The following is a 7,231-nucleotide window of genomic DNA, read 5'->3' as shown; positions in this document are numbered from 1 at the left end:
AGTTTTGATAAAGCAAAGTATTTAGGAAAAGTCTTATATCCACGTAAACTAACAGTATAGATAGGATCCTTGTTATGGGACAACCCCTTTAAGCACCCTGCCTTCTTTCCAGACTCCATTTCTAAATGTACTGCTAGGCATAACGTTACGATTTATATATAGAATTAATTCATTAAAGTTACAGATTTTATTATGTTTCAGAACTGCAGTTACAGTTCTACAAATTTACCAATACATTTTTTTCTGGTATATTGGGGAATCTAATTGTCTATTACATTATATGGGCTAAGCTAAGTTGTTAGGAGGTCATCCTGAAAGCCTGTTGTCTAGTATGCATGACAAACAACAGAATTGTCAGCGCAGTTGTCAAATATAATACCAGCTGTAAGTGAATGTCATCTGAATATTATCTCTACTGTCGAATCCTTGCACAGATACGGTAAGGGTAAGGTTGTAGTGTGGCTTCTTGAATGTAGTGAAGTTTAGGCTGTTCACTTCCCTCTGGAAGTGTAAAGCTGAACCTTCTCAAGAGGTTGGAAATGAAAATGAAAAGTTCAGTTCTGGCAAGCTGCTCTCCCAGGCAAACACGCTGACCTGCAGGCAAGAAGATGAAGAAATGCTAAAGAGGTTGTCTGGTGATGGACACTTATTCCCTATCCACAGGACAGAGAATAAGTGTCTGATCATCTTCAGGTTCCCAGTGTTGCCGAGGATGCAGGGAACGAAGTCCCCCTAAGGTCTCATCAATGGAGTTTAGTGCGCTTGCATGATCGGTGCTCCATTGACTTCTGCTGGGACTATAATGTACCTGCAGCCCCACAGAATTGCATAGAGCGACAGTCAAGCCCCAGCAACCAGACAGGGGATAATTGTCCATAATGGGACACCATCCTTTAAGCTGGTCATACACATTAAATTTTAGACTGCTAGCGTTCGTTCAGATGGCAGTTCCAAACACATAAACAGCAATGAATGTTATACTGAACAAGCACAATAGACATAGTTGCTAGATTTTTCTCATGTTAAGAGAAAAGAACATACTGTACAGATATACAAGTTTGTCTCTTTTTGAGAATGATACCTGCTATATTACTATTCCATACTGCATATGCCACAATGTCGTTATATTTTTACATTTCCATACTCTCTGCTATCCAGGTTAATTTCTATGTTGATATGCTGCCAATATAATCACACCTTAAGGGTAAGTTCACACTGAGTAAACGCTAGCTTATTTTGTCCCACAACAGCAATTTATTACCTATCCACATGATAGGTGATAAGTGTCTGACTACTGGCTACTAGAGATGAGCGAACAGTGTTCTATCGAACTCATGTTCGATCGGATATTAGGCTGTTCGGCATGTTCGAATCGAATCGAACACCGCGTGGTAAAGTGCGCCATTAATCGATTCCCCTCCCACCTTCCCTGGCGCCTTTTTTGCTCCAATAACAGCGCAGGGTAGGTGGGACAGGAACTACGACACCGGTGACGTTGAGAAAAGTAGGCAAAACCCATTGGCTGCCGAAAACATGTGACCTCTAATTTAAAAGAACAGCGCCGCCCAGGTTCGCGTCATTCTGAGCTTGCAATTCACCGAGGACGGAGGTTTCCGTCCAGCTAGCTAGGGCTTAGATTCTGGGTAGGCAGGGACAGGCTAGGATAGGAAGGAGAAGACAACCACAACAGCTCTTGTAAGAGCTAAATTCCAGGGAGAAGCTTGTCAGTGTAACGTGGCACTGACGGGCTCAATCGCCGCAACCCAGCTTTCCCAGGATCCTGAATGGAATACACTGTCAGTGTATTCCCGTATACCCGATATATACCCCCGATACCCGTTCCAACGGTGTGCCCCCCCACCTTCACCCCAGAAATACCCTGCAAGTCCCCTAGCAATAGAATTGGGGCTATATACACCCACTATTTTTGCTACTGCCATATAGTGCCATTGTCTGACTGGGAATTCAAAGAATATATTGGGGTTACGTGCACCCACAATTTTTACTACTGGTATACAGTGCCAGTTTCTGACTGGGAATTCAAAGAATATATTGGGGTTATAAATACCCTCATTTCTTGCTACTGCCATATAGTGCCAGTTTCTGACTGGTAATTCAAAGAATATATTGGGGTTATAAATACCCTCATTTCTTGCTACTGGTATATAGTGCCATTGTCTGACTGGGAATTCAAAGAATATATTGGGGTTACGTGCACCCACAATTTTTACTACTGGTATACAGTGCCAGTTTCTGACTGGGAATTCAAAGAATATATTGGGGTTACAAATACCCTCATTTCTTGCTACTGCCATATAGTGCCAGTTTCTGACTGGTAATTCAAAGAATATATTGGGGTTACGTGCACCCACAATTTTTACTACTGGTATACAGTGCCATTGTCTGACTGGGAATTCAAAGAATATATTGGGGTTATAAATACCCTCATTTCTTGCTACTGCCATATAGTGCCAGTTTCTGACTGGGAATTCAAAGAATATATTGGGGTTACGTGCACCCACAATTTTTACTACTGGTATACAGTGCCATTGTCTGACTGGGAATTCAAAGAATATATTGGGGTTATAAATACCCTCATTTCTTGCTACTGGTATATAGTGCCATTGTCTGACTGGGAATTCAAAGAATATATTGGGGTTACGTGCACCCACAATTTTTACTACTGGTATACAGTGCCAGTTTCTGACTGGGAATTCAAAGAATATATTGGGGTTACAAATACCCTCATTTCTTGCTACTGCCATATAGTGCCAGTTTCTGACTGGTAATTCAAAGAATATATTGGGGTTATAAATACCCTCATTTCTTGCTACTGGTATATAGTGCCATTGTCTGACTGGGAATTCAAAGAATATATTGGGGTTACGTGCACCCACAATTTTTACTACTGGTATACAGTGCCAGTTTCTGACTGGAAATTCAAAGAATATATTGGGGTTACAAATACCCTCATTTCTTGCTACTGCCATATAGTGCCAGTTTCTGACTGGTAATTCAAAGAATATATTGGGGTTACGTGCACCCACAATTTTTACTACTGGTATACAGTGCCAGTTTCTGACTGGGAATTCAAAGAATATATTGGGGTTACAAATACCCTCATTTCTTGCTACTGCCATATAGTGCCAGTTTCTGACTGGTAATTCAAAGAATATATTGGGGATACGTGCACCCACAATTTTTACTACTGGTATACAGTGCCATTGTCTGACTGGGAATTCAAAGAATATATTGGGGTTATAAATACCCTCATTTCTTGCTACTGCCATATAGTGCCAGTTTCTGACTGGGAATTCAAAGAATATATTGGGGTTACGTGCACCCACAATTTTTACTACTGGTATACAGTGCCATTGTCTGACTGGGAATTCAAAGAATATATTGGGGTTATAAATACCCTCATTTCTTGCTACTGGTATATAGTGCCATTGTCTGACTGGGAATTCAAAGAATATATTGGGGTTACGTGCACCCACAATTTTTACTACTGGTATACAGTGCCAGTTTCTGACTGGGAATTCAAAGAATATATTGGGGTTACAAATACCCTCATTTCTTGCTACTGCCATATAGTGCCAGTTTCTGACTGGTAATTCAAAGAATATATTGGGGATACGTGCACCCACAATTTTTACTACTGGTATACAGTGCCATTGTCTGACTGGGAATTCAAAGAATATATTGGGGTTATAAATACCCTCATTTCTTGCTACTGCCATATAGTGCCAGTTTCTGACTGGGAATTCAAAGAATATATTGGGGTTATAAATACCCTCATTTCTTGCTACTGGTATATAGTGCCATTGTCTGACTGGGAATTCAAAGAATATATTGGGGTTACGTGCACCCACAATTTTTGCTACTGGTATATAGTGCCAATTTCTAACTGGGAATTCAAAATGCGCAAGGCTCCCGGAAAGGGACGTGGACGAGGCCGTGGGCGAGGTCGGGGGAATGGTTCTGGGGAGCAAGGTAGCAGTGAAGCCACAGGGCGTCCCGTGCCTACTCCTGTGGGGCAGCAAGCATTGCGCCACTCCACAGTGCCAGGGTTGCTTGCCACATTAACTAAACTGCAGGGTACAAACCTTAGTAGGCCCGAGAACCAGGAACAGGTCTTGCAATGGCTGTCAGAGAACGCTTACAGCACATTGTCCAGCAGCCAGTCAGACTCTGCCTCCTCTCCTCCTATTACCCAACAGTCTTGTCCTCCTTCCTCCCAAAATTCCCAAGCTTCACAGAACAATAACCCCAACTGTCCCTGCTCCCCAGAGCTGTTCTCCGCTCCTTTCATTGTCCCTCAACCTGCCTCTCCACGTCACGATTCCACGAACCTAACAGAGGAGCATCTGTGTCCAGATGCTCAAACACTAGAGTCTCCTCCATCTCCGTTCGATTTGGTGGTGGATGACCAGCAACCCACCCTCATCGACGATGATGTGACGCAGTTGCCGTCAGGGCATCCAGTTGACCGGCGCATTGTGCGGGAGGAGGAGATGAGACAGGAGTTGGAAGAGGAAGTGGTGGATGATGAGGACACTGACCCGACCTGGACAGGGGGGATGTCAAGCGGGGAAAGTAGTGTGGATGTTGAGGCAAGTGCAGCACCAAAAAGGGTGGCTAGAGGCAGAGGCAGAGGTCAGCAGCTTAGGCGAAGCCAGGCCACACCCGGAATCTCCCAAGATGTTCCAGTTCGTACCCAGGCCCGAAAAACTCCCACCTCGAGGGCACGTTTCTCGAAGGTGTGGAGTTTTTTCAAGGAATGCGCCGAGGACAGATATAGTGTTGTCTGCACAATTTGCCTCTCGAAATTGATTAGGGGCTCTGAGAAGAGCAACCTGTCCACCACTTCAATGCGCCGTCATTTGGAATCCAAGCACTGGAATCAGTGGCAGGCAGCAACGGCAGGACAAAGGCCGCCTGCCGTTCACGCCACTGCCACTGCCTCTGCCACTGCCTCTGCCTCTGCCACTGCCACTGCTGACTGTGCTGGCGATGCACTCCAGAGGACGAGCCAGGACACCACTTCATCTGCCTCCGCCACTTTGTTGACTTCTCCCTCATCCTCCCCTGTTCCTGTCTTATCTCCTTCTCCTGCACCATCAAAGGCACCATCAGGCGCTTCTTTACAACAACCCACCATCTCTCAGACATTGGAGCGGCGGCAGAAATACACTGCTAACCACCCACACGCGCAAGCCTTGAACGCCAACATCGCTAAACTGCTGGCCCAGGAGATGTTGGCGTTCCGGCTTGTTGAAACTCCCGCCTTCCTGGACCTGATGGCAACTGCGGCACCTCGCTATGCCGTCCCTAGCCGTCACTACTTCTCCCGGTGTGCCGTCCCCGCCTTGCACCAGCACGTGTCACTCAACATCAGGCGGGCCCTTAGTTCCGCGCTTTGCACAAAGGTCCACTTGACCACCGACGCGTGGACAAGTGCATGCGGACAGGGACGCTACATTTCACTGACGGCACACTGGGTGAATGTAGTTGAGGCTGGGACTGCTTCCCAAACTGGCCCGGTGTACCTCGTCTCCCCGCCTAACATTCCTGGCAGGGACACGAGAAGAACACCCCCCTCCTCCTCCTCCTCTACCGCCTCCTCCTCCGCCACCGCCTCCTCCTCCGCCACCGCCTCCTCCTCTGCTGTTAGATTGACCCCAGCTATGAGTTGGAAACGTTGCAGCACTGGCGTTGGTAGACGTCAGCAGGCTGTGCTGAAGCTGATCAGCTTGGGGGACAGACAGCACACTGCCTCCGAGGTGAGGGATGCCCTCCTCGATGAGACGGCAATATGGTTTGAGCCGCTGCACCTGGGCCCAGGCATGGTCGTTTGTGATAACGGCCGGAACCTGGTAGCAGCTCTGGAGCTTGCCGGACTCCAACATGTTCCATGCCTGGCCCACGTCTTCAACCTAGTGGTGCAACGTTTCCTAAAGAGCTACCCCAATGTTCCAGAGCTACTGGTGAAAGTGCGGCGCATGTGCGCCCACTTTCGCAAGTCGACAGTAGCCGCTGCTAGCTTAAAATCTCTCCAGCAACGCCTGCATGTGCCACAACACCGGCTTTTGTGCGACGTCCCCACACGCTGGAACTCAACGTTTCAGATGTTGAATAGAGTGGTTGAGCAGCAGAGACCTTTGATGGAATACCAGCTACAAAACCCTAGGGTGCCACAAAGTCAGCTGCCTCAGTTTCACATCCATGAGTGGCCATGGATGAGAGACCTTTGTGACATCCTACGGGTCTTTGAGGAGTCCACAAGGAGGGTGAGCTCTGAGGATGCGATGGTGAGCCTTACAATCCCGCTCTTGTGTGTTCTGAGAGAATCCCTGATTGACATCAGGGATAACTCAGATCACACAGAGGAGTTAGGGATAGCATCCGATCCGTCACAGCTGGAGAGTAGGTCCACACATCTGTCCGCTTCACTGCGTTTAATGGAGGAGGAGGAGGAGGAGGAAGAAGAGTTGTCCGATGATGTGATGGTGATACAGGAGGCTTCCGGGCAACTTCGAATCGTCCCATTGTTGCAGCGCGGATGGGTAGACATGGAGGATGAGGAGGAAATGGAGATTGAACTTTCCGGTGGGGCCAGAGGAGTCATGCCAACTAACACTGTGGCAGACATGGCTGAGTTCATGTTGGGGTGCTTTACAACCGACAAGCGTATTGTCAAAATCATGGAGGACAACCAGTACTGGATCTTTGCTATCCTTGACCCCCGGTATAAAAACAACATCTCGTCTTTTATTCCGGTAGAGGGGAGGGCCAATCGCATCAATGCTTGCCACAGGCAATTGGTGCAGAATATGATGGAGATGTTTCCAGCATGTGACGTTGGCGGCAGGGAGGGCAGTTCCTCCAGTAGGCAACCAAGTTCTCACCGGTCCACACAAACGAGGGGCACACTGTCTAAGGTCTGGGACACCTTGATGGCACCCCCTCGCCAAAGTGCCGCCACGGAGGGTCCTAGTGTCACCAGGCGTGAGAAGTATAGGCGCATGTTGCGGGAATACCTTTCCGACCACAGCCCTGTCCTCTCCGACCCCTCTGCGCCCTACACGTATTGGGTGTCGAAGTTGGACCTGTGGCTTGAACTTGCCCTATATGCCTTGGAGGTGCTGTCCTGTCCTGCCGCCAGCGTCCTATCTGAGAGGGTGTTCAGTGCAGCCGGTGGCATCATCACTGACAAGCGCACCCGTCTGTC

The 7,231-nt window shown here is 47.7% G+C and overlaps 1 pseudogene; it reads right to left on the bottom strand.

The window, feature by feature from the left end:
• Positions 1–267: 267 nt before the first annotated feature.
• The window catches only part of LOC142196704 (cytochrome P450 2J5-like), a 33,312-nt pseudogene continuing 26,348 nt past the window's right edge, over positions 268–7,231 (bottom strand).

Source organism: Leptodactylus fuscus, chromosome 3, assembly GCF_031893055.1.
Source record: "Leptodactylus fuscus isolate aLepFus1 chromosome 3, aLepFus1.hap2, whole genome shotgun sequence".
Classification (NCBI taxonomy): Eukaryota; Metazoa; Chordata; class Amphibia; order Anura; family Leptodactylidae; genus Leptodactylus; species Leptodactylus fuscus.
This window is presented reverse-complemented; position numbering and strand designations above follow the sequence as displayed.